Source organism: Lagenorhynchus albirostris, chromosome 14 (assembly GCF_949774975.1).
Source record: "Lagenorhynchus albirostris chromosome 14, mLagAlb1.1, whole genome shotgun sequence".
NCBI lineage: Eukaryota > Metazoa > Chordata > Mammalia > Artiodactyla > Delphinidae > Lagenorhynchus > Lagenorhynchus albirostris.
Window position 1 is genome coordinate 35,212,241 of NC_083108.1, and position 27,846 is coordinate 35,240,086.

At 36.3% G+C, this 27,846-nt stretch overlaps 1 long non-coding RNA gene across 1 annotated transcript; it reads left to right on the forward strand.

The window, feature by feature from the left end:
• On the forward strand, nt 1-27,846 carry LOC132504551 (uncharacterized). Its single transcript, XR_009534945.1, has 4 exons — nt 1-122; nt 3,799-3,849; nt 7,686-7,891; nt 27,730-27,846. It is a non-coding gene; the product is annotated as an uncharacterized LOC132504551 (long non-coding RNA).

Below are 27,846 nucleotides of genomic sequence, written 5' to 3' on the forward strand. Positions count from 1 at the left end.
AGCGGCTGAGGCCAGTGTGACGTTTCAGCAGCCTGCGTTGCACCGTGCGTTCTCCCAGGGAAGTTGTCCCTGGATCCCGGGACCCTGGCAGTTGTGGGCTCCACAGGCTCCTGGGAGGGGAGGTGTGGATGGTGACCTGTGCTCGCACACAGGCTTCTTGGTGGCTGCCTCAGCAGCCTTAGTGTCCCATGCCTGTCTCTGGGGTCTGCGCTGTTAGCCGCGGCTCACACCTGTCTCTGGAGCTCCTTTAAGCAGCTCTCTTAATCCCCTCTCCTCACACACCAGGAAACAAAGAGGGAAGAAAAAGTCTCTTGCCTCTTTGACAGGTCCAGACTTTTCCCTGGACTCCCTCTTAGCTAGCCATGGTGCACTAACCTCTTCAAGCTCTGTTCGTTCCACCAGTCCTCTCCCTGAACTCCGACTGAAGCCCGAGCCTCAGCTCCCAGCCCCCGCCCGCCCTGGCGGGTGAGCAGACAAGCCTCTCGGGCTGGTGAGTGCTGGTCGGCACTGATCGTCTGTGCGGGAATCTCTCCACTTTGCCCTCCGTACCCCTGTTGCTGTGCTCTCCTCCTCGGTTCCGAAGCTGCCCCCCTCCACCACCCACAGTCTCCGCCCATGAAGGGGCTTCCTAGTGTGTGGAAACCTTTCCTCCTTTACAGCTCCCTCCCACTGGTGCAGGTCCCATCCCTATCCTTTTGTCTCTGTTTATTCTTTTTTCTTTTGCCCTACCCAGGTACGTGGGGAGTTTCTTGCCTTTTGGGAGGTCTGAGGTCTTCTGCCAGCATTCAGTGGGTGTTCAGTAGGAGTTATTCCACGTGTAGATGTATTTCTGATGTATCTTTGGGGAAGAAGGTGATCTCCATGTCTCACTCTTCCACCATCTTCCTAGTTCTGCTGCTTTTGTCTTTTAACCTTTCTACTAGCTTTGTAGCATGTATAATTTGCTACGTTTACTATATATTTTCCTTTACTGATGAAATTCTTCCTTTCACAACTTTCATATTTTTAGCTGTGGCTTTTTATTTTTTGCTTTGATAAGTCCCTTTCACATTTCTTATAATGTTGTTTGGTGGTGCTGAACCCTTTTAGCTTTTGCCTATCTGTAATACTTTTGTGTGTGTTTTTTTTAACATCTTTATTGGATTATAATTGCTTTACAATGTTGCATTAGTTTCTGCTGTATAACAAAATGAATCAGCTATATGTATGCATATATCCCCATATCCCCTCCTTCTTGCACCTCCCTGCCACCCTGCCTATCCCACCCCTTTAGTGTGGTCACAAAGCACTGAGCTGATCTCCCTGTGCTATGCAGCTGCTTCCCACTAGCTTTCTATTTTACATTTGGTAGTCTATGTCAGTGCTACTCTCTTACTTCGTCCCAGCTTACCATTCCCCCTCCCTGTGTCCTCAAGTCCATTCTCTATGTCTGCATCTTTATTCCTGTCCTGTTGTTAGGTTCATTGGAACCATTGTTTTCTTAGATTCCATACATATATGTTAGGATACAGTATTTGTTTTTCTCTTTCTGACTTCCTTCACTCTGTATGACGGACTCTAGGTCCATCCACCTCACTACCATAACTCAGTTTCATTTGTTTTTATGGCTGAGTAATATTCCATTGTATGTATGTGCCACTGTGATACTTTTTTTTTTTTCCGCTACATGGGCCTCTCACTGTTGTGGTCTCTCGCATTGTGGAGCACAGGCTCCAAACGTGCAGGCTCAACAGCCTTGGCTCACGGGCCTAGCCGCTCCACAGCATGTGGGATCTTCCTGGACTGGGGCACAAACCCATGTCTCCTGCATCGGCAGGTGGACTCTCAACCACTGTACTACCAGGGAAGTCCCCACCTTTTTTTTTTTGTAATACTTTTGATCTCTCTATCATATCTGAATGGGAGCTTTGCCAGGTAGAGTATTCTTGGTTGTACGTTTTTCCCTTTCATCACTCTAAATATATCATTCCACTACCTTCTGACCTGTAGAGTTTCTGCTGAAAAGTCAACTAATAACCTTATGGGACTTTCCTTATATGTATCTTGTTGCCTTTTTCCTTGCTGTTTTTAACATTATCTCTTTAGCTTTAATTTTTTTGTCAATTAAATTACAATGTAATCTTTGGATTAATCCTATTTGATACGCTCTGTGCTTCTTGGACTTAGATGTAAGTTTCCTTTCCCAGGTTATGGAGATTTTCATAAATTATGCCTTCAAATATCTTCTCAGCCCCTCTGTGTCTCTTTTATCTTTCTGGGACCCCTATAATGCAAATATTAACACATTCAATGTTGTCCCAGAGGTCTCTTAAAGTGTCTTCATTTCTTTCTGTTCTTTTTTTCTTTTCAGCATCAGTGATTTCCATTACTTTATCTTCTAGCTCACTGATCCACTTCTCTGTATCATTTACGTTACTGTTTATTCCTTCTAGTGTATTTTTCATTTCAGTTATTATATTTTTTCATCTCTTTGTTGTTCTTTACATTTTCTAACTCTGTTAAAATTGTCTAACTTCTCACTCTGTGCATCCATTCTTCTCCTGAGTTCTTTAATCGCCTGTATAATCATTACCCTGAACTCTTTCTTGGGTAGATTGACTATCTCCACTTCAATTAGTTCTTCTTCTGGGGTTTTATCTTGTTCCTTCATTTGGAACATACTTCTCTGTTGCCTCATTTTGCCTAACTTGCCTTTTATTTCTATGTATCTGGTATGTTGGTTACATTTCATGGCCTTGGAAAAATGACCTTTTGTAGGAGATGTCCTATGCATCACAGAGGCACACTCCCCTCCTATCAACACAGCTGTATGCACTAGGGGTGCCCCCTGTGTAAGCTGCATGGGTCTTACTGTTATGGCAACTTACTACTGTTGTGGTCTGGGCTTGGTTAGCCCCTAGTCCAGTTGGATGCCAGGCCCTGCCTTGTGCCGAGGCTGCTAGCCTCTGGTTGAGGCAGCCAGGTCATGTGGCAACTAGCTGCAGAACACTGGGTGGGGCACGCAGGGGGCTGGGGTTACTGTTGGCTCACTTTTGGGCAGAATCAGAGTCCAGGAGACTCCTGGGCTTGTGTCCACCCACTGGCAGGTGAAGCCAGATCCTGGGGCTATTGCCAGACCACTGGTGACCAGCGCTGGGTCCTAGGGTCTGGCTGCAGGACTCAGGGGTCCAAGAGCTGTGTCAGACCACTGATGAATGGGGCTGGTTCCAGACACAGCTGTCTGAAGTGTCGAGGGTGTCCTGAAGATTTTGTTGGCTTGTTATTGGGTAGGGCTAGTGCCAACCAGTCCCAGAGAAATTATTGGCCTGCTGGTAGGTGGGTTGGGTCCACTGGCTGTGGGACTATGTTTGTACTGCACTGGTGTCTACCTGCTGCTGGATGAGCCTGGTCCTAAGGCTAGACCAGACTGTCTGGTAAGTGCGGCCAGGGTCCAGCAGGTGCCAGGGCAGATGCTGGCCTGTTGATCACTGGGCTGGTTCCACAGGCTATGGGGCTGTGGTTGTCCTGTGATTGGTGTCCATTTGCTGGTGGGTCAGGCTGGTCCCAGACTAGAGCAGGCCCACTGGTGAACAGGGCCAGGGATTCTTGGGCTGGTATCTTCCCACTAGTGGGTGGATCTGGGTCCTGGGGTCTCTGACTGCAGGGACCTAGGGGTCCTGAATCTAGTGTCTGTGCACTAGTGTGTGGGATCAGGTTATATGCCCTCTTGTGGGCAGGGTCATGTCCAGGGGAAGAACATGTGTCCACATGTTACAATGAGCTCCCAAAAGTGACTTCTGCCAGTGTCTATGTCACCAGGGTGGGCTGCAGTTTCCTCCTGCTTCTCCAGAAGACTCTCCAGATCAGCAGGTAGGTCCAACCCAAGCTCCCTTCAAATTGCTGATTCTGCCCTGGTTCCTGGAGCATGTGAGATTTTGTATGTATCTTTTAATATTGGAATCTTTCTTTTCCCCAGCCCTCTGATACTCCTGAAACTAAGCCCCACTGGCCTTCAAAGTCACACATTCTTGGGGCTTATCTTCCTGGTGCAGGAACCCTGGGATGGGGAGCCTGATGTGTGTCTCAGACTCCTTGCTTCTTTGGCAGAACCTCTACAATTATAATTATTCTCCTGTTTTGGTGTCCCCCACCTGGGGGTATGGAACTTGACTATATCACCACTCCTCCACTTCTTCCAGTAGTATTTATACTGAAAAGAAAAATCTACATATAAGTGGACCTGTGCAGTTCAAAACCATGATGCTCAGAAGTCAACTGTATTTCCTTTCTCCTAGGAGAAATGCCTGGGAAGTAAGGTTCTCTCTCTCTTACAATATGTGCTTTTGGTGGCAACCTTGAAAGTGATTGAAGACTAAGTGAATACACAGAATGAGGCATTGCTGAGACAAATTCACAGAGAAACAGAGTTAGAGTCCTGACTATATGAGGTCTGAAGATTCTCCACTTCTAGATGTGTTACATAATTATGTAATATTTCTCACACCTTAAGCCCATTTTAAATAAGTTTCTATAACTTGTATTTAAAAACCTTTCTGGAGGTTCAGAGAAAGTATGCTGGTTGATAAAATGTATATTATATCAGAAAGATTTTTTAATACAAGTTACAGAACCTGATATAATAATACAGTATTTTGTTTCTAAGAGTTTATCTCCAACTTTACAGAGCACAAAGGGATGTTTGATTAAATGCAAACACATTTTATCAACCAACATAATTTCTCTGAACCTTCAGGCTTTTACCAGCCTTTTACAGTTTATTATTTCCTTCCCACCAAATCATATCCATTGCCGCTGATATTTAAAATTTTTCATTTATGGGAAAAATTTCCGTACCAACGTATTAATCCCACTTTGGATATTCTAAAAATACCAGAATATACTCATATTCCAAAAGACAGTTCTTTCACAATTACATATAGCTGTCAGCAGTTATGTATTTATTTACCAGTGTTTTTAATCTGTGTTGGTGTTTCCTCTTCCACTACATTGTAAGCTCCAGTGAAAAGTTAGGCTTGAGGTTTCCTTTTCATTTCCCATGGCACCTAGCACCAGACTCTAAGTGCAAGGGGTTTTTAATCAATTTCTCCTGATGATAGATGATATAAAACATTCCCCTAGTTACCTAGGTGAATTGGTTATGAAGTTCTTTGGTTTTCTGCTTCATAGTTTCAATTCACTCATTATCATAAAATCTGAATGAAACAGGTGTGACTGTTTGTCATAAATTTATGTCTCAATTTAATTTTATATCACATGTATTTTTGCTAGTATAACTCCAATTCCTGCTCAGGCTGGTCCAGTTTCATTTTTGTGTCCTTGGGACTGATGTCTCTCCTGAAAGACAGTTCAGCTTTGCTATCCAATTTGAGACCATCATCTTCTGACATAATGATGTCCTATGAAAGCTCACCTTGTCCCTTTGGGGCCACATCCTGTTAATCATCACCAACCTAATAACAGTGATATTAATACTGCAGCCGTAATACTCTCATCTTCCTCTGCAGGTCTTCTGGGCTGCTCGGATGGCTAATGTTTTGTTAAAACTTTTTTACTTATTATGTGTGACAGAGCCTGATTAGCCTCTGAATTACTCCATGCCTATTTTTAGTCTGCCATGCTTCTATCCTTCACAGACAGTTTAATCCCAAAGTATTAATTTGTCTCTATATAATGCTGACTTGTCTTTCTACAGGTATCCTAAATCTTCCTGTTTTCACTCAAGGTCCATCCACACTGCTTTAACTTGTATTCCTTGCTCACTCCTTTCAATGATTCACCTCTCTCAGGAGGGAGACAACTCCTTGTTTGGAAGCCATGAGAAATATTAAGGCCCATCACTAAACTATTCTCAATGCATCCAAGAAAATATATGAGATTTTAAATATCTGTAATCAACAAGGACACTATAATCATCTAACCTTACCATTCTGTAAGAGACTTGAGATATTTTTTCTGTACTTTAATGCTCATAAATCGTGTTGTAGAGGAAAACTAATATACCTGCATCCAATTGAAACCAAAGCAAGATCGTTTGAAATGAACAGCCTTTGGAATAAACTGACAATAACAAAGAAACAAAATGGGTGGTCCAAATACTCAGTGCTGTGTGTGGAAAGAAAGAAAACGGAGGGACATGGTGGTTATAGAGCTAGTAGAAAGCATCAACAGAGAGTTCAGACCAGTGTATGCTTTGAATAATAGCTAGGATACTGAAAAGAAACAAACAGTGACGAAGGTAATCAGGATGGGGAGAACATTATAAGAGAGCAATTTGAGAATATAATTAAAATATCATGAGCTTGGTTGAGAAAGAAAATGAAAGAAGATAACCAGTTGAATAGAGGCGTAGAGTAAAAGTTACATATGTTTTTCAGTTGCACTGAATTTCAAGTTGAGAGTGTGAATATATTCTAACAGGACAGAGACATTGGAAGGACAGGAGAATTGTAGGTTGAAGTCAAAATCAGTTAGACATAAATATTGTACATCCAAATCATTCAGATACTATTATGAAGTCCCATGGAATCTTCTCTATCCAAGACTTGATCCAGAAGTGTATGGAAGTCTATATATAAAAAGTGGCTACTAAGAAGACATACAAATGGTCAAGAGGTACATGGAAAGCTGCTCAACATCACTAATTATTAAAGAAATGCAAATCAAAATTACAATGAGGTATCACTTCACACTGGTTAGAATGGGCATCATTAGAAAATCTACAAACAACAAACCCTGGAGAGGGTGTGGAGAAAAGGGAACACTCTTGCACTGTTGGTGGGAATGTAAATTGATACAGCCACTATGGAAAACAGTATGGAGGTTCCTTAAAATTAAAAATAGAATTACCATATGACTCAGCAATCCCACTATTGGGCATATACCCAGAGAAAACCATAATTCAAAAAGAAACATGCACTCCAATATTCATTGCAGCACTGTTTACAATAGTCAGGTCATGGTAACCACCTAAATGCCCATTGACAGACAAATGGATAAAGAAGATGTGATACATGTATACAATGGAATATTACTCAGCCATAAAGAGGAACAAAACTGGGTCATTTTTAGATATGGATGGACCCAGAGACTGTCATACAGAGTGGGAAGTAAGTCAGAAAGAGAAAAACAAATATCGTATATTAACACATATATGTGGAATCTAGAAAAATGGTACAGGTGAACTGGTTTGTACAGCAGAAATAGAGGCACAGATGTAGAGAACAAATGTATGTACACCAAAGGGGGGAAATGGGTGGTGGGTAGTGGGATGAATTGGGAGATTGGGATTGACATATATATACCAATATGTATAAAGTAGATAACTAATAAGAATCTGCTGTATATAAAAATAATAATAAAATAAAATTCAGAAAAAAGAAAGTTTATCAACAATGTATTAGCATAAAAAACACTTAAAAAGTTTGATCACATCAAAAGATGCTTTTTAATTTCTATTTTTCAGAAACAAACTTAATAAGCTTAAAAAATAAAATTAAAAAAAAATTTTTTTTAAATTAAAAAAAATAAGTGCGTACTATCTCTTTACCAGCATTTGTAGATTTAATTTCATGAGTTTTTCAATCAATTCCATTCTGTAAAACTTGCTTTATTATTTTCCTTCTGACTAATAACCTAATTTCTCCATTACTAATCCATTTCCACTTACTACTTCATCCTGATTCTAGATATAACCTTGATACGCCTGGCCTCATTTCTGTCACCTGATGACTGGATACCTTTATGTACACACCTCAGAGAAGTCTTCAACTTGACTCTTCTTGGTCTCTGGGATCTCCAGCCCCTTGTTCTATGAGCTGCTTCTGAGGATAGCCTTCTATCCTTTCTGAAATACATACACAGACAGGATTTGACATGCAATAGACAATACTTGGTGAGTATAAAATGTCATTTCTATTCTACAATCAGGACCAGAAACAAACCTCTTAAAAGCAGGGTTAGTTCCCTATTCATCTTTGCACACCCACAATCTCTGCAGTGACTGGCATGGAGTACATACTCAACGTATTTATTTCAGAATTTGGTTTGTTTAATAAATATGATCACAATTATAATTGTGGTGATGGCTTCACAGGTGCATACATATACATCGGAACTCATTGAAGTGTACACTTTCTGTGCAATTCATCATGTATCAATTATTCCTCAATAAAACAGTTAAATATATGTATTGATCACCTGCTATGTGGCATGAACTTTACAATGAGCTTTGCAAGCATATAATGATGAAAAGACATATTTCCTATGCTAAAGGATCATACAGTTGAGGAATATTGACAATGGCAGGAGGATAAAGTCACACATTTGGCTTGGATGAGTCTGGGGAGGATTCACAGAACTAAGACTTAAAATAAATAGAAAATTTCCAAGTGGTCAGATAGCTGGAGAACATTTCAAACCAGGTGGAGGGACTTGTGTAAAATCACTGAGATATGAAAATGCTAGGTATTTTCAATATGGGTAGCATATAAAGAATGAAAGATGACCAGTTCAAACTAGTATATAATACTATAAATTATAGGACATTGATCTTGAGAGTCCAGACAAACATAAAGCAGTGGAACTGAAGTTCCTTTTTTTGGCTGTGATATTGTTAATAATTACTGTAACTTAATCCTTAATCATTTCCATGTAAATTCCATGCAACTTTTATACTTGTCCAAATAGTTAATTATATTCATCATTTTATGCTACAAGGTAAAGTTTGGCATAGATTGTCATCTCTATTTGACAGAAAATGAAACTGAGGGTCAAATGAAATGACTTGTTCAGAGTGACAAAATTAATCAGAGACAAGAATGAAATCCTATCCTATTGACCGTTTTTCCTGTGTCATGTTCAGCCTCAGCTCAAAAACACTGAAGCATTCCAAGAATCCAGGGTCTCTTGTTTTTTGCTCTTCAAAGAATTATGATTAACTGTTTACTCTTTCCAAAATCTCTAGCTATAACAAAAAAAGAGAGAGGAGTATTTTAATAAAAAATGATTGTTACAATCACACATCTACTGGAGTATGATAAGCTCCATAATTAGCATGATGCACAGCACACTTATGGGGCCTCTCAACAGTTTCATCACACTATCTCTTGAAACATTCTGATAACACATGAAGAAAATAATAAATATGAAAGTTTGTTTGGGTTTCTACTTAGTGTTTGTTGTATTGCTCCTGATAACTTAAATTATCCTGTAAGTTGCATTCAACCAAGGAGATGACTGAAGAATCATGATGCAGTGATCTAAGGAAGTGGACACTTGGAGAAGTAAGTCTAGGAGAGTTTAATTCAGCCTTGGCCAATGCAGTCTTGATTAAACTTCCTCTTATTTAATCCTCCTATCTTTACTCTTCCATATTAGTAAAATGGGTGATTCTGTTCAACCATCATCAATTCTACATTTATCTTTGTCATTTGTTTTATATCTTAACTTTTAAAAGACTTGACTGATTTCGCACTTAATCTAAAGAATTCCAAGGAAAGGGTAGATTTCACTTGGTGCTCATTCCCCAAATACCTCACAATTCTATCTTTCACCATCATTTGTTCACCTATTGATGAATGTGCCATCAAGTTCCTGAGCCATCTAGGAAAATCATCCAGTGCCATTCCCTCACTTCCTACCCGATTTAGTCTTAAACTTTGGGGTTCTACATATGAATAATGTTTTTATTCTGTTTTTTTTTTTAATCGTGAGTGGGTGTTGAATTTTGTCAAATGCTGTTTCTATCTCTGTTGATATGATTATATGAGCTTTCTACTTTAGTATGTTGATGTGGTGAACTACACTGATTTTTAAATGTTGAACCATATTTGCATACTAGGGGAAAATATAACATGGTTGTGGAATATAATTTTTTTTTACACGTTGTTGCATGTGATTTGGTAGTATTTTGTTAAGGATATTTGTGTCTATGTTCATGAGAAATATTGGTCTGTAGTTTTCCTTTCTTCTACTATATTTATCTAGCTTAGGTATTAGAGTATTAATGACCTCATAGAATGAGTTAGGAAGTGTTTCTCTGATTTTATTTTTTTTTAATGAGAAATGAAATATTTCCTGACGTATCAGTAAACAAAGGATGTCAGTCATCAGCGATTGCAGCCACTGCCAACAGTGAGCTGGTGAGCCCTGAGGAAATTCAGGAAGGAAAGAATATCTGCCATCTAGCAGCCATCAGAGTGCAGCCACTCCCTATGGTGAACCCTGAGGAAACTCAGGATGTGAAAACACAGGATACTGGCCCCAGATAGCTGAGGTTCATATCAAAGGAATGATTTCAGTGAGCCCAGACTCTTGCATCTTCCTATACATAGAAAAGCACTAAATTCCTTAACTTGGGATATCTGGTTTTCTTTCATTAACAATAATATTTTGATATTCTCAACTACCTGTGCTTTGTCTCAAAACTCCTATAAATCCTAGTTATCCCCTCGCCTCCTTGGAGCAATTCTCTCAGGGCTACTTGAGGTGCTGTCTCCCAGGCTTGAAGTCCTAAAAATTCCTGCAAAATAAACAAAATTCTCAACTTTTAGGTTGTGCACATTTCTTTGGTCAACAAGAAGTTGAAAAATGGTATCATTTCTTCCTTAAACATTGATATAATTCTTCCACAAAACCATCTAGGCCTGGAGCTTTCCTTTTGAACATTTACTAAGTAATTGATCCAGCTTCTTTGACAGATATAGATCTATACAAATGATCTCTTCCTCCTTGTGTAAGTTTTGATAATTTTTGCTTTCAAGTAATTGATCCATTTCCTCTAAGTCATCAAATATGTGAACATAAATAGTTTTTCATAGCATTCCTTATTTTTCTTTTAATACTCAAGAGATCAGTAGTGATGTTCCCTCTTTAATTTCTGATTCTGATAATTTATATCTTCTCTCATATTTTGCCTTCTTTAGCCAGGATAGAGGTTTACAATGACCTAGTTTTGAGCATTGTTGCTTTTATCTATGGTTTCCACCTTTTAAATGTCCTTGATTTCACCTCTAATTTTTATTTCTTTTCTTCTGCTTACTTTATGCCTAAATTGTTCTTCTTTCTCTATTTACCTATGGTGGAATCTTATACTACTGATTTTAGATCTTTCTTATCTTCTAATATGTGCTTCTAATGCCATAAATTTTCCTTTAAATGCTATTTCACTATACCCCCAAACTTTGATAAGTTGTATTTTTATTTAGTTCAACTATTTTAAAAATTTTGTTGTCTTCTTCTTTGACTCATGTATTATTTAGAAATGTATGTTTAATCTCTAAATACTTGGGAATTTTCTATCTATCTTTCTATTATTTTAATAGAAATAGATTAATTTCAATTAAATTAATTTAATAGTTTAATTCTGTTGTGGTCTGGAAACATATCTTGTATTCTTTCTCTTATTTCAAATTTGTTAAGTGTATTTTATGAGTGAATATTTCATATCAGCTTAAGAAGAATTTTTATTTTGCTGTTTCACATAGGAATACTGTATTCTATAAATGATAATCTCATCAAATTGATTGATGATGCAGTTTGAGTTAACAATACTCTTAGTTATAGACTAAGGATAGACATTTTCTGTTTGATCAATCAAAAACTGAAAGAAGGATGTTGAAGTTTTTAACTTTATAAGTGCACTTTAAAACTTTTTTCCTTTACAATGCTATCATTTCTTGTCTCATGTTATTTCAACACTGTTGTTGGGGGCGTACACATTAAGAATGTTTATATTTTCTCAGTAAGCTGACTTTTTCATTATGCAATGGATGTCTTTATCTCTAATAAATTTCCTTGTTCTGAAGTTTGCTTTGTCTGAAATTAATATAACTATACCAGTTTTATTTTGATTAGTTTTAGCAGGGTGTATCTTTCTGCATTCTTTGTTTTAACTTACCTGAGTCTTTAAAGAGCTGTTTTATCTTTTCTGTAGATAAAATATAGTCAGTTGTTGTGGGTTTTTTAATCCTTTTTGATAATCTCTGTTTTATTGTTTTTGGGGGGTGGTTATTTAGACCACTCACATGGAAAGTGATTATTGATATAGCTGGGTTAATATCTACCATATTTGTAGCCGATTTTTTTTTTATTTCTTGAACTTGTTCTTTCTACTTTCTTCCCTTTTTCTTCCTTCTCTGGTTTAATGGAGTATTAAATATGATTCCAGATTATATCCTCTCTAAGATATCAATATATTTATTTTTTAAATTCTTTGTCTTTTCCCTAGAGTTTATAATATATATTTTTAACTAATCCACATTTGCTTCAAATAACTACTGCTTCATGTGGAATGCAGATATTTTAGATCAGAGTATTTCACATTCCCAAGTCCTTTTTTTCCCCACCCCTAATGACATTTCTGTTACCAATTTCACTTACCCATATGCTACAATCACTCCACACATTTTTACTATTGTTAATTTAAGCAAACATTTATCATTTCCATAAATTAAGAATAAGAAAAATAAAAGATTATAACTTTTAAAATTACTTCTCTGTTGCTCCTCCTTTTTTATATATATATAAAACATGTATTTTTATACATGTTTCTGATCTATATGATTTTCCTCTCCTTATAAAACGTTTTTGACATTTCTTGCAGAGCAGGTCTGCTGTCAATGTGTTCCCTCAATTTTTGTTTGCCCAAGAAGGTCTTTATTTCTCCTTCTATCTTAAGTGTTAATTTTGTTGGATAAAATAGTCTACACTCATGTTGTTTTTTTATTTGTTTGTTTTATAAAATTCAATATTCCATTTTATTGTCTTCTTGCTTGCATAGTTTCTGATGAGAAATGTTTTATAATTTTATCCTTCTTCCTATATAGAAAAGGTGGTCTCCATTCCCCCAAATTTTTCAAGATTTTTGTCTTTGTTTTTCTGCAGTTTGATATGACATGCTCAGGTGTAGATTTTTTATATTAATTCTCCTTGATGTTCTCTGAAATTCCTGGATTTATAACTTGATGTTTTGTCATTAATTTTGGGACATTTTGACCATTCAAACATTTCTTCTGCTCTAGTCTTTTTATTTTTCTGGTATTTTAATTATTCTTATGTTACACTTTTTGAAATTGCTGCCCTCACCAAGTCTTGAATGCTCTGTTCTGTCATTGTCATTCTTTTTTTTGCCCTTTGTATTTCAATTTGGCAAGTTTCTATTGATGTAATTTCAAGCTCCTTGATTCTTTCTTCAGCTATATTCGTTTTACTTTTGAGACCATGAAGGCATGCTTCATTTATGTTTACATTCTTTTTTAATTTCTTGTATTTCTTTTTCATTCTCTAATCTTAGAGTTTCTATCTCTGCTTATATAACTCATCTATTCTTGCATTTTGTCTACTTTATCCATTAGTGATCTTACTATATTAATCATAGTTCAAATTTGCTATCAAGTTGGATTAATTCCAGGGTCAAAAGGATGGATCAACATATGTAAATCAATCAATGTGATTGATATGCCACATCAACAAAAGGAAAGACAAAACCCACATGATCATCTCAATAAAGGAAAAAAAGCATTTGATAAAATTCAACATTCATTCATGATAAAAATTCTCACCAAAGTGGGTATAGAAGGAATATATCTCAACATAATAAAGCTATTTATGACAAACCAACAGCCAACATAATACTAAATGGTGAAAAGCTGAAAGCCTTCCCATTAAATTCTGGAACAAGACAAGAATGCCCAGTATCACCACTTCTATTCATCATAGTATTGGAAGTCCTAGTCACAGCAATAAAAATAAATAAAAGTAAAAAAATAAATAAATAAAAGGTATCCAAATCAGAAAGGAAGTGATAAAATTGTTGTTATATTCAGATAACATGATACTCTATGTGGGAAACCCTAAGGACTCCACACAAGAACTTATAAATGAATTCAGCAAGGTAGCAGGATACAAGATTAGTAAACAGAAATCTGTTGTATTTCTTTACACTAACAATGAAATATCAGAAATGGAAAATAAAAATAAAATTTAAAGTCACATCAAAACAAACAAACAAACAAAAAAACACCCCTAGGAATAAACCTAACCAAGCAAGTGAAAGACTTACACACTGAGAACTATAGAACATTGAAAAAGGAAATTGAAGATAATTCAAAGAAATAGAAAGATATCACATGCTCTTGGATTGGAAGTATTAATGTTGATAAATGGCAATTTTAACAAACAATCTGATAGGGATTTATGGTGATCCCTATCATATTACCCATGACATTTACCAATATCATAAATAAATGAGAGAATGTCATCACATAACTCACATATATTTAAGAGACAATAGGAAACACTATAAAAAACTTGTCCATAAATTTGACAATTTACATAAAATGGATGAATCTCTTAAGAGACACAACTACTAATAATCATCCAAGATTACCTAATAGTCCTATATTTATTTAAAAAGCTGATTTCATACTTTAGAATTACAAATAATTTAGATTTTCCAATCTGTTAATAAGAAAGGAAAAAAAAATAGTACAGATGTACACAAATTGATACTTCATTTTGCCAAGGTCTTCCATAAGAACACAAAGTTAGAGATGAGTTATTTCAAAATAAATTACTTAGTAATGAGAAATTTGACATACTGAAATAGAAGGGAATGAGGCAGGGCACAGCCTTTAAAAGAATGACAGAACCATAGGACATGGCAAAAACTGGTTAGAACTAACTAGGTCCAAGATGGCAGAAGATTCGACTTCCAGTAGACCTTGAGCCTCATTATACGCTCATTGTAACACATTTGTATGCTAAATGACACACCCACCAGGGCCTTGACCGTTCTGAAGCTGATTATAAAAGGCCAAAATGCGTTCAGTGACCCAATTCCTGGAAATCTCCACTCCTTCCCTGAAGTATTTGGAATAATCCTTCCACTCGTTAGCCTATGAAATTACCCAGTCCATAAAAATTAACCACACCATATTTCAGGACTCTGTTGCCTTTTGAGATGGCCCACACTTTGTCTGTGGAGTGTGTTTCTCTCTAAATAAATCCACTACTTACTTATCACGTTGTCTCCAAATTCTTTCGTGAGGAAGCAAGAACCTTAATTCACTGGGAACAATACTGAGATTTTTCTATTTGCCACAAGAAGAAATTGACATGGAGGACTATATAAAAGAAACATTCAACTCTAAAAAGGGTGATAGCAGCAGCATTTTCCATTAGAGAATGACCTCCCACTTTCCCATACAATTAACATTACTGTCCATTGTTCTGTTAAACATATGCAAACTACAGAATTCCTTAGTCCTTAGATATAGTATCTGCTCTATGTCTTAAAGCCAGGCTGAGTCCTAGCTGTGACTCTTCTCCTCAGGTTTGAGCTGGGAGCTAAGCATCAAATCTGGAATTTCACCATAAGAGTAACCCCAGTGGCCTTTGGACACGTAATAGACAACATATATAGGGGAAAATCCCCACAGAAACACCAGGATGTCAAAGGTCAGGACAGGAGCAGCCCAGCCTTTTCTGTCTCTCTTTTGCTAACATAGCCCATCAACAGGAGGGAGCCTTAATGAGAAAGGTGCCAATCAAAAAATGCACTGTAGCAAGCACAGTGGCCTTATTAATGGGTGAAGGCATCTCAACACACTACAACAGCTACAGTTGGAGTGCGAGCTGCAAGGACAGCAGGCTCAAGGATGGCAGCAGAGATGCCCAAGGCCTCAAGGCACATCTCAACTAACTGCTGCCAGCTCCTACTAGCTCTTCTACATACCTAAATTTGACACTGGAAGTGGCTGTGACCAAGAGGGTATTTTTTTTAATGATTTCAAAGTAGTATTTATCTTCAAAGGGGAAAAAAAATCTCATTCTGTGTATTAAAAACAAACAAAAAATTAAAGTTATCATCCATTTTAAACTGAATATCTTGAATGTAGAGACAAAGACATTTTATAAATATATAAATTTATGAGCACTTGCTATGTTCCAAGTACTGTGCTAAGCTCTTATTTTATGCATTGTGTTCACTTCTAGTCTCAGCAATATTTTACACATATAGAGACAGAAACTAGATGTAGAGAGGCTACCTGACTGAACCCTGTACATGAGTTCATTGACAGAGCCAAGATTTATCCCATTTGTTAGATTGCAAACGCTAAGTTGTGATCCATTTCACTATACAAATCTCTTTCTGGAATCACAGAAGACCTATACTTATATAGAGTGTAGATTCGGGTTAAGAATACCAGAAACATACTTTCAACACATTTGAATACGTTTTTGATACCCTTCATAGTCAGTGTTGCTTCTCATTTACATATCTTCATGGCCATAGCTGTTTATCTCTAAAGGAATCCTACAAACTGAAATACACAAACAAAATGAATTTTAAATCATGAAGCACAGGTAACATCCATGGATTATTTTTCTCAGAAAATTAATGATTTTACTCAAGTCTGTGATTTCAGGAAATTGTTATATTTGTATTTGGTTTGATATAACTGTAGATTTTTCACCTGCTGTATCATGAAGTCTGGACCAGAGAAGAAAAACCACAAACATTTCATCAAAGTGACAAGACAATGATCCACCATGTATCTCGGCTGCAAAAATATGTTATTAGATTCAATTTATCATGAAAAATTGCTAGATTGTGAGGAGGCTGAAATGGCAGCATGGCAAGAGTGCAGCTGTTTGGTACTAATTATCTTAAGCATTGACCTTCCAAGTCACCCCAAACCCTGTATTAATTCAGGAGGAGAGCTTAGATGGACAACTCAGAGACATCAGAAAATTCAAACAGAAGTGTTCAGCTTAACTCTTGCAACACTGAATGAGCAGACACACATTACAGTGATATCTAAAGTCTTGACAATCCTATCCCAACCTATCTTTTCAGCCTTGCTTGTCATTCCTCTCTGCACAAATTCCCTTGTGTCAACGTAAGGTAAATAGCTAGTGGGAAGCAGCCGCATAGCACAGGGAGATCAGCTCGGTGCTTTGTGACCGCCTGGAGGGGTGGGATAGGGAGGGTGGGAGGGAGGGAGACGCAAGCGGGAAGAGATATGGGAATATATGTATGTATATAACTGATTCAGTTTGTTGTGAAGCTGAAGCTAACATACCATTGTAAAGCAATTATACTCCAATAAAGATGTTAAAAAAAAAAAATTAATATACTCACCTTTCTTGGAAAAAGTCATCCTTTCTTTCTGCCTCTTACCTTCACTGATGCTGTTCCAGACCACTGAAGGACCCTCTACTTCCTAACTCCTTGCTGAGTTAATAATAATTCTTTCCATGGCAACCTCATCCTAACATCTTTCTCTATAAGATATCCCTAAGGTTGAATTCATCCATTTTTTCCATATAATCAATTAATTAATAATTTGATTTATCTCTCTGCCTAAGGTAGCAAATTTTACATGGAAGGAAGTATGAGTGAAGTAATTGCTGATTCTTTCATTCCTTGTGTCACAAATGCCTTTTTGCCTTACCATCTTTGCTGCCTTTATGCCACATTCCTTCCTACTGAAGTCATAGGATGGGGCTTTTAACCAAAAGGGGACATAGTTAATATTGGTTTTATAAGTTGAATTGTGTTCCCCAGAATTCATACGTTGAATCACAGTACCCTAGAATGTGACTGTATTTGGAGAAAAGGTATTCAAAGTGGTGAGTAAATTAATGAGACTTTTAGGGTGGATCTTAATACAAACTGACTGATGTTCTTATAAGAAGAGGAAATTTGGACAGAAAAAGAGACACCAGGGATATGTGTGCACAGAGGAAAGACAATGTGAGGACACATCAAGAAGGCAGCCATCTACAAGCTAAGGAGAGAGGCTTCAGAAGAAACCAATTCTACCAACACTTTGATCATGGACCTTCAGAACTGTAAGATAACTAATTTCTGTTGGTTAAGCCATATAGTGTGTGACTTTTTTTTATGGCAGCCATAGCAAACTAAGACATTAGAGTGTCTATTTTCTAAGATAAAGTGATAATCTTTGTCTTTGATACTAAAGTGACACATAAGATATCCAAGGGCAACCCTTGTCATCTGTTTGGTTTATTGTGTTTGAAATTATAAAAATCAAGAAACAGATGAAAATAAAGTTTGGGAAAAGAGAGAGAGGAGAGAGAAGTGAAGTAGGTGTTTAGGAAGAAGCAGAAATGGGAGAGCATGCCATGTGGCATGTGAAAAGAAGCTCCTTTGTTCCAAATCTTATTGAATTCAAGCCAAACTTCCTTATCCTGGGTTCCAATGGCAGATCACTGGTAGACTCAGAAAATCTTCTTCTCAAGAAAACTAATTTAAGTATTTTGGGTTTTGTACTTATAACCAATAATTTGGGCTAAGAAATTTATTGAGGGTAGAGGTGGCAAAGAAGTTAACCCTGATATGTGCTATGAACCTTCAGTACCTGTTTAATCTGCACCCTTCAATATGTTTTAACCCTAAATCCTAATTATTAGTTGAAGGCATAGTGCTCTATTGACCTCTGGATTATCCTCAAGGTACATACATCACTATTTGAAGTATTTTAAATTTTTGAGATTTGTTTATCTCACATTATAGGAAGTTGAGTGGGAGGTGGCTACTGGTTCTGGTTTGGTAGCTCATGGTCAAGGTGGGTTTGTTTTGGCATTTCTTTTATATCTACTACCTCATCGTTGCAACATGTTTGCCCTCCGTATCAGACATCATGTTTGTATTTAAGAAAGATGGAGAGTAAACAAGAAAATCCATACAAGCTCCAGCTGTTCCCTTTTTATCAGGAAAATAAACCCTTTCCAGATGTCTCTTCCCCTCTAGAACAGATATCTGCTATGCCTTATGGGCCAGACTGGGTCACAGAGTCACTGCTATCTTCAGAATAGTCTGGAAAAACATTCTAATGTTTATAGTGGGAGGAAAACAAAGGAGAACAATAATGGAAATAGGTTTTAGGTGGCTAATCAATAGTATTTTCTTAATATAAATGTTACTACACTGTGGACATATAAATAACAGAAATATTTAAACATGTGTTGTGTGTGTGTTTTGTGTGTTTCCAATTATTGCAAAAATTTCAATTACCAAAAATGTCCAACACTTAATGAGATCACAAAGGACCAAATTTGTGACATGAAATATCATTTCTTCCTTCCCTTTCCCCACCCTATGGTCTCCACTGCTCTCTGGAATCACCATTTATCTCGGGACAGTTTTTTTTTTTTTTTTTAATTTCCAGCTTGAGTCCTTCTCTGAAAGCATTACTGACTCTTAGTCAGACATAGGGTGCCAGTGATTGTGCCATGTAACTGCATCATGTGTGATTCTCTCTCTCACTCTCAATCTCAATCTCTCTCTTTCTTTCACTCTCATTAGAGTTGAAAACAGCAACATCAACACACCCAAAACCTGTACCATCTCCAAACATAAATAGAAGTTAGTCTCCATTTCAGATTATGTTAAAATGAGTCATGTAGATGAAGTGGGCTTGCTCTTTTTTGCTCAAAAATTAAATACGTTTGAATCATGTATCATAATGTTATCTGTGATGAAGTCTTTTGTGTATTACAGGTGTAATTAAAAATATTATTATCCTTAAACTCCAAGTACTTGTTGTGGAAGAGTAACTTTCACATACTTCATATCACTGAACCATCTCAGGACAGGCAAATATCATAGTAAGTTCTATCTTTTTGTTGCTGCCCATAGGTTTCATATTATCTCACGTCGCATTCTTTGTACATATTTTCTCTATTGGAGAAACAGTCCTTGCCATCACCTTCATGTGGACTGCTCAATAGTTACCTCCATGGATTCAAAGATTTTCCTCATACCCAATGGTGTAATAAAGTGAATCCACACTAGCTCATTATAGCCAGTTTTTACATCTTTAGAAATATATGAGCCTGTTAAACCATTGTTAAGCACAGCTATTGTTAAAAACAAACAAACAAACAAACAAAAAACTTGAAATTAAAACTACATTTAAGCCACAGTAATAAATATATAAACTCATAACTTTCTAAATATTTTACATTATATTGCTATCTATGTTCTTACGGTTAGGGGAGGGGTGTGGTTGGAGGCCAGTTATTGGAGGTAGCAAGGAAAAGTACAGTAAACAAGGGTAAGGTTGTTATGCAGATTTAAGTCATTGACTTCTCCATTAATGAGAGATTCTTTTGATTTAGACATCCTTCTCTTAGTACAGAGAGGGAGACACCCTTACAAATGAAGATTTCCCTTAGAAATGTAAATACCCTTTACAAAAGGGAAGAGCTGCTTCGTGGTTTTCAGAGCTTCTCCCATGTCTGGAGTTTCTTTCATTTTTTTTTTTTTTAAATTAAAGTATAGTTGATTTACATTATATTACTTTCGGGGGTACAGCAGAGTGATTCAGTATTGTTACAATTTATAATCCATTAAAAGTCCTTATAAGATAATGGCTATAATTCTCTGTGCTATACAATATATCCTTGTTGTTTATACATAATTTTATACATAGCAGTTTGTATCTTTTAATGACATACCACCAGTGTGCCTCTTTCCCCTCCCCTCTACCCACTGGTAAACACTAGTTTGTTTTCAATATTTGTGAGTCTGTTTTTGTTTTGCTATATACTTTCATTATTTTTTTAGATTCCACATATAAGTGATATCATACAGTATTTGTCTTTCTATGATATTTCACCAAGCATAATATTCTCTAGGTCCAGCCACGTTCCTGCAAATGGCTGAATTTTATTCTTTTTATGGCTGAATAATATTTCTTTGTACATATATACCACATCTTTTTAAATAATTCATCTATTGATGGATACTTGGGTTGCTTCCATGTTTTGGCTGTTGTAATCAGTGCTAGTATGAACATTTTTGTGCGTGTATCTTTTTGAATTAGTATTTTCATTTTTTTCTGGATATATACCCAGAGTGGAATTGCTGGATCATATGGTATTCTATTTTTAATTTTGGGGGTAATCTCCATACTGTTTTCCATTGTGTCTGCACCAATTTACATTCCCACCAACAGTGTACAAGTGTCCCCTTTTCTCAAATTTCTCACCAACAATTGTTATTTGTGGTCTTTTGGATGATAGTTATTACAACAGGTGTGAGGTGATATCTCTATGTTGCTTTGATTTGTATTTCTCTGTTGATTAGCGATGCTGAGCATCTTTTCATATGCCTGTTAGCCATCTGTATATCTTCTTTGGAAAAAATGTCTATTCATGTCTTCAGCCAATTTTTTGATTGGGTTGTTTGTTTTTGGGTCTTTTTTAATATCGAATTGTGTGATCTGTTTATGTATTTCAAATTTCAACTCCTTGTTAGTCATATAATTTGCAAATATTTTCTCCCATTCCATAATGGCCATCTTTTCATGTTGCCTTTTCTATGCAAAACCTTCTAGATTTAATTAGATCCTATTTATCTTTTCTTTTGCCCTTTTTTGTATTTACTAGTTTATTCACAGTAAAGATAAAGTACAAATGTTTACCATGCATAGATGCTGATCTGAGGTGTTTGAATGCTCCCTCATCTCTGGTACTGTGCCCACTGTGCTCACTGCACATCATGTGTGGCTCTGTCCTTGCTGAGGGGACAGCACCCTAGGCTGAGCAGTGCAGCAGCCCACTCATTTCTTTCTGCAGCTCAGGAGAGAGAAAACCTAATCCATAAGATGTCCATTTTGTTACAGGCAGAGATTTATAAATTAAAATTATTTTTGAAAGATTACAAAGACAGACTGTTCTGATTAGGATAAAAAAAAATAAAGACATCTAATTTTTAGTTTATTTCTCCAATTCTGTCAGAACTGAGACCTAACTTCTTTGACAGTGCTCTAATACCTGTACTGAGACTTATACTATTCAATGAGTCAAAATTTTGAAATATTTATTTATAGGGTCATAACTGCCTTTGAAATTAGTCAGCTTACTGAGCAATTCGTTTGTCCATACACATTCACATTTAACTACTGCTACAAATAAGATATCCCGAATTTCTCCAGTGTCAATCTGAGTTTATATATATATATGGATACAATTTATGACAAAGAGTGTTCTGCCTATGTTCTCTTCTAGGAATTTTAGGGTTTCAGGTCCTACATTTAAGTCCTTAATCCACTTTGAGTATATTTTGTATACTGTGTGAGAAAATATTCTCATCTATTGTTTTACCTGTAGCTGTCCAGTATTCTCAGCACCACTTATTAAACAGAGTGTCTTCTCTCCATTGTATATTCTTACCTCCTGTGTTGTATATTAACTGGCCATAGATGTGTGGGTTTATTTCTGGGCTCTCTCTTTTGTTTCATTGATCTATTTGCCTGTTTTTGTGCCAGTACCATGCTGTTTTGATTACTGTAGCTTTGCAGTATATTCTGAAGCCTGAGAGAGTGATACCTCTAGCTTTGCTATTTTTTCTCTAGATTGTTTTGACAATTTGAGGGTATTTTGTGGTTCCATATGAATTTTAGGATTATTTGTTCTAGCTCTGTGAAAAATGGCACAGGTATTTTGATAGATATTGCATTAAATCTGTATATTCTTAGGGTAGTATGCATGCTTTAAAAATATTACTTCTTCCAATCCATGAACCTAGGATAGTTTTCCATTTATTTATCAACTTCCTCCATCAAGGCTTTATAGTTTTCAGAGTATAGATCTTTTGCTACCTTGGTTAAGTTTATTTCTAGGTATTTTATCCTTTTTGATGCAATTCTAAACAAGATTGTTTTGTTTTGTTTTTATTTCTCTTGCTGATATTTCATTATTAATGTATAGAAAAGCACCTAATTTCTCTATATTAATCTTGTATCCTATAACTTTGATAAGTTCATTATTAGTTCTAGTACTTTTGGTGTGGAAACCTTAGGGTTTTCTATATAAAGTATCAGGTCATCTGCAAACAGTGACAGTTTTCATTGTTCCCTTCTAATTTGTATTCCTTTTATTTCTTTTTATTGTCCAACTGCTAAGGCTACAACTTCCAATACTAAGTTAAATAGAAGTATTTAGAGTGGGCATCCTTGTGTTGTTCCTGAATTTAGAAGAAAGGCTTCCAGATTGTCATTATTGAGTATGATGTTAGGTGTGGGTTTGTCATAAATGGCCTTCATTATGTTGATGTATGTTTTCTCTGTACCAAATTTGATGAGAGTTTTTATCATAAATGGATGTTGAATTTTTCAAAAACTTTTTCTGAATCTATTGAGATAATCATGTGATTTTTATCCTTCCTTTTGTTAATGTGGTGTACCACACTGATTGATTTGTAAATTTTGAACTATCTTTGTGTCCCTTGGAATAAATCCAACTTATTGTGTATGATCCTTCTTATATATTGTTGGATATAATTTGCTAATATTTTGTTGAGGATTTTTGCATCTATTTTCATCAGCTATATTGGCTTGGAATTTTCTTTCCTTTTCTTTTTCTTTTTCTTTTTTCTTTTCTTTTTTGGAGTGTATTTTTCTGGTTTTGGTATCAAGGAAATGGTGGCCTCATAGAATGAAATTGGGAATGTTCCATTGAATTAAATCTTTTGGAACAGTTTGAGAAGGCTAGTTATTAGTTTTTCTTTATATGTTTGGTAGAATTCCCTACAAAGCCATCCAGTCCTAAACTTTTGTTTCTGTGAGTTTCTTTTATTACAAATTCAACTTCACTTGAGGTAAAATTGTCTGTTTCTTCTTAGGTCTTTGCATGTATGTTTCTAGAAGTTTGTCCATTTCTTCTCGATTGTCCTTTAAATATTCATTGTAGTTATTGTTGCTTTTACAATTTTTTTTTGTCTTTTAATCTTTGTAATGGCTTATTTAAGTGGTTGTTCTTCAGTCCTCACCATACATTTACCTTTCCCAGTGTGAGTTTCCCTTTCTTATAGATTCTTATTTCTTTTCCACATAGAGAAGTCTTTTTAACATTTATTTTAGAGTAGGCTTATTATTGATGAAGTCTTTTAGTTTTTGCTTGTCTGAGAAATTCTTTGTCTCTCCTTCTATTTTAAAGGATAATTGTTCTGGGCAGAGTATCCTAGGTTGCAGGTTTTTCCCTTTCAGAACTTTGCATATATCATGCCATTCCTTTCTGGCCTGCAAAGTTTCCCCAGAGAAATCAGCTGATAGCCTCCTAGTGATCCACTTGTATATGACTTTATTTTTATCTTTCTGCTTTTAGAATTCTCTCTTTATCAACTTTTGCCATTTTAATTATGATATGTCTTGGTGTGGGTCTACATTCACCTGGCAGCTGCTAGAGGAGACCTCTCTCTACCTTGCCGTAAGGCCAAGACTGTGCATGAGTTCCTCATGAGTGGAATTCAGGCTTCCCACAGCCGTTCAAACTGTCCAAACAGTCCTCTAACAAGCCGAGGATGCTCGTCTTCCCCACATAGGGCCCCAGGACTGAAGCATCCTATTTGTGTCTCTCACTGTTTACTCCTCAGAACAGATGTCTGCCCATGCAATCTCCCTTTTTCTCTGGGTTCCCTCTCACAGGCACATGTCCCTACCCTATTGCTTTCTTCCCTTTCTACCTGATTACTTGTGTATCTTTCTTAGAATCTTGGTTGTACAGGATTCCTTTTGCCAGTTTCCAGTTATTTTTCTGTGAAGAACTATTCCACATTTGTATGTATTTTTGATGTCTTCATGGAGGGGAGAGTTCCACATTCTTTTACTCCACCATCTTGTTCCAAACCTGCAGTTTCTTAATAAACATCTCAAGGTAATCCTTATGACAAAAAGGTATATTTTGGGGAGGGCGGGGCAAGTTCTGCTCTCCTTAGAATCAATGGATTCTTTGGAATTTTTGTTAAATATTTTATATTGTATTATTTTCTTATGGTTTTGCTGTACAATTTTGTATCAGGGAGATTCATAATAAATGCATGTTTGTATATAAATGTATGCACTACTTGCCCACATGGTTAATTGTTAAATATCTATCATCATATCATTCCCTCACCTGCTAGTTCAGTTCAGAGTTCCCTCCTCTGAGCTTCTGTAGAACCCAGCAGTTTACTGAACCATATTTTGATGTGTTTATTTATTTGTCATTTCCACCAAATTGTGAGCCCCTGAAAAGGAGAAATTGTGTACTTCATTTTTGTACTGTCACATCTAAGGCAGAGCTTTAAATAAATGTCATGATCAAATGAAACCCTGCTTCCAGTTTGCAAGTGGAGAAATTGAATATCAGAAAATCAGGATATCTGCCTACTATCATCATACAGTTAGTAAATTACAGAGCTAGGATTTGAACTAGATTGTGGGTCTTAGTTGCTCAGACCTTTACAGAGAGCCAAAAGTTCCAGTACCAAAATCCCATTTTTCCATAACAGTTGTGGAAGCAAAGGCACTGTCACTCACTACCAGAATTCCTACTAATGACCAGCAAGTTGTGGAACAGAGGTGAGAATTTTGATTGTGTTTTAGTATTTTTTATGATGCCTCTGCAATTGAACCAAGAAGATAAATACATAAAACCAAATTTAAGTGCTTGAGAAAAAAAAAAGGTATATCTTTTTATAAATGCCCAATATCAGGAGCCTTCTATTTTGTTAAGAGTGTGATGAGGAATGAGTGTCCTTTAGTAATTCTGTAGACACAGGACCAGTAACCTGACCTCACAACTACTTTTTGGAGTAATCTGAATCAAAGGAAAGGGAAAAATCTTATGAGGCTGAGGTTGATTTTTTTTTCTATTTCTTTGTCCCCACCTCTTCCTAAGATGAGAGTAATCAGCAGCCTTATTTAGCCACCAGGACACATTTTGCTAAACAATAGATTCAAGGGAGAAACTTTAGGTAATACAAAGGCAGATGAGCTGCACATTTTCCTTCTTTGATAATCAAATAATTATTTTTGTCATCTTAAGGACTATCTGCTTACAGTGGAATTCAACATAGGGTTTCATTTTCTTATCTGATCTTCCTTTCAGTCCACTAGTTTCCATTTTCTGCCCTATTTGAAATTCCCTTATAATTCATGTGGCAGAAGACTGGTTTCAAAGGCTGATTATATTGACAACTCAGGAGGAGGAGAGATTTTGGTTTCCTAAAATGTCCTCTCACCCCTCACTACCACAGCTCCTGCAGTTTCAGTCTGGATCTCAAGTAGGCACTTTCCTTCTGCATCTTAATTCTGAAGGAGTTATTTTTATGTGTGCACCACCTGATCAGCGAACTCTCTGTTGCCCTCCTTTAATTAATTACTGTTTTGTAAAGAACTAAGAAGATGAATAGTGCTATATAAGTGCCAAGTATCATGATTTCATTGTCCTATTTCAGTTCTTATTAGAATGAAGTATCATCATAATAATCAGCTTGTTGCATTTATAACTCAGGATGGGGAGATCCATAGTAGTAATATCTTTACTAGTTCCATTTCTAAGTTTCTGAAGAAGCTACTGAAACTTGCCGTGTTCCCCTGGGATAATTCTCAGGCTTTCTATATTGATTGTCCCTTAGAAAACCAACTCCTTAAACATAAATCAGGTATGATAGAAGGGGCTTCACTGGTAAATTAAAATGTACATGGAATTTTTACTCAAATGGCTTAGGTTTTAGCTTTAATTCAATGATTGTGTGAATTGGATAATCATGTAATTCTATAAAACCAATGTTTTCACCTATAAAATGAGAATAAAGGCAACATCTAGTTCACAAGATCATTATGAGGATCATGTTAGGTAATGCCCCTGAAAGCATTTTGTAGGGAGGAAAAAAAAGGAAAAAAATACTGTTTAATTAATTAATGTATTTATATTTTATTTTTGCAGTTTAAAAGAATAAATTCAGTTTTTAGAAGAAGAGTGTGTAGTGGGGACCCTAAGAAATATAAAATGTGTTACCTGGGATTTATTTTTCTAGCAATAAGATGATCATAGAGATTGGCATGTAATTGTTGACTTGAAGAACAGAGGTCACCTCTGATTGATATTATGAGAAAGAATTGCTAATAAGTTATTGAAACAAATGAAGAAGATGGTGAAGAATAGAAATAAATGATTAGTCAAAATCCAAACTAAGGGAAGTGGAGAAGAAAAGTGGCACAGACAAAGATGATGAAGGTGGGAGAAGTGTTAATTCTGGAGGAAAGAGGATAAATGCAGTGTTAAAGTCTTACAGCCAATGATGATAGTCATCATCTTTCTTTCCTTCATCAGTAAGTTCCATATTTGTTTGACTTTGGCTGAAATAAAGGCATAATAGCACTGAAGTTTTAAGCGAGGACTTTGAACTCAGACTTCCTCTATTCAAATCATTGCATTTATCAGATGTTTGAGAGTTATATTCCCCCAGTACCTCCTTCTCCTGTTTTATTGCTTTTCTTTGGTGGTGATAGGAAGTCACTTACCACTCTTGCTTCTCTGAAAGTAATCATAGTCTCTTTCTCCATCACTCTCACTCTCTGCTCTTCTCTTCATCTTCATGTTCTATAGTTTAATGAGACAGTGTCTAGGAGGGGATTTCTTATTATACATTGTGTTTGATGCATTAAGGATATAAACAGACAGTTCAATAGATACATGCATACATGGATGGATAGATAGATAGATAGATAGATAGATATGTAGATCAACCCCAAGAGTTTTAGTTGTTTTGGCTAGCTGCATTATTACTATGAACTTTGAAGCTATCATATTCTATGTCCAAGCTGAATATTATCACCATTGCCATTCCATGTTATAAACAGGAATTCCTAGTTGACAGATGGCTGTGATGATCTTTCTGACTCTATTCATGTTTTTTCGCCTTTTCCTCAGACCTCTCTGACAGGAATCAATTCAGAAGACTTTGGAGAAATCAAAAATAATTTCTCTTTAAGAAGAAAAACTTAACTTATCCAACTGTTCAAGAAATGACATTAAGTTTTACCACCT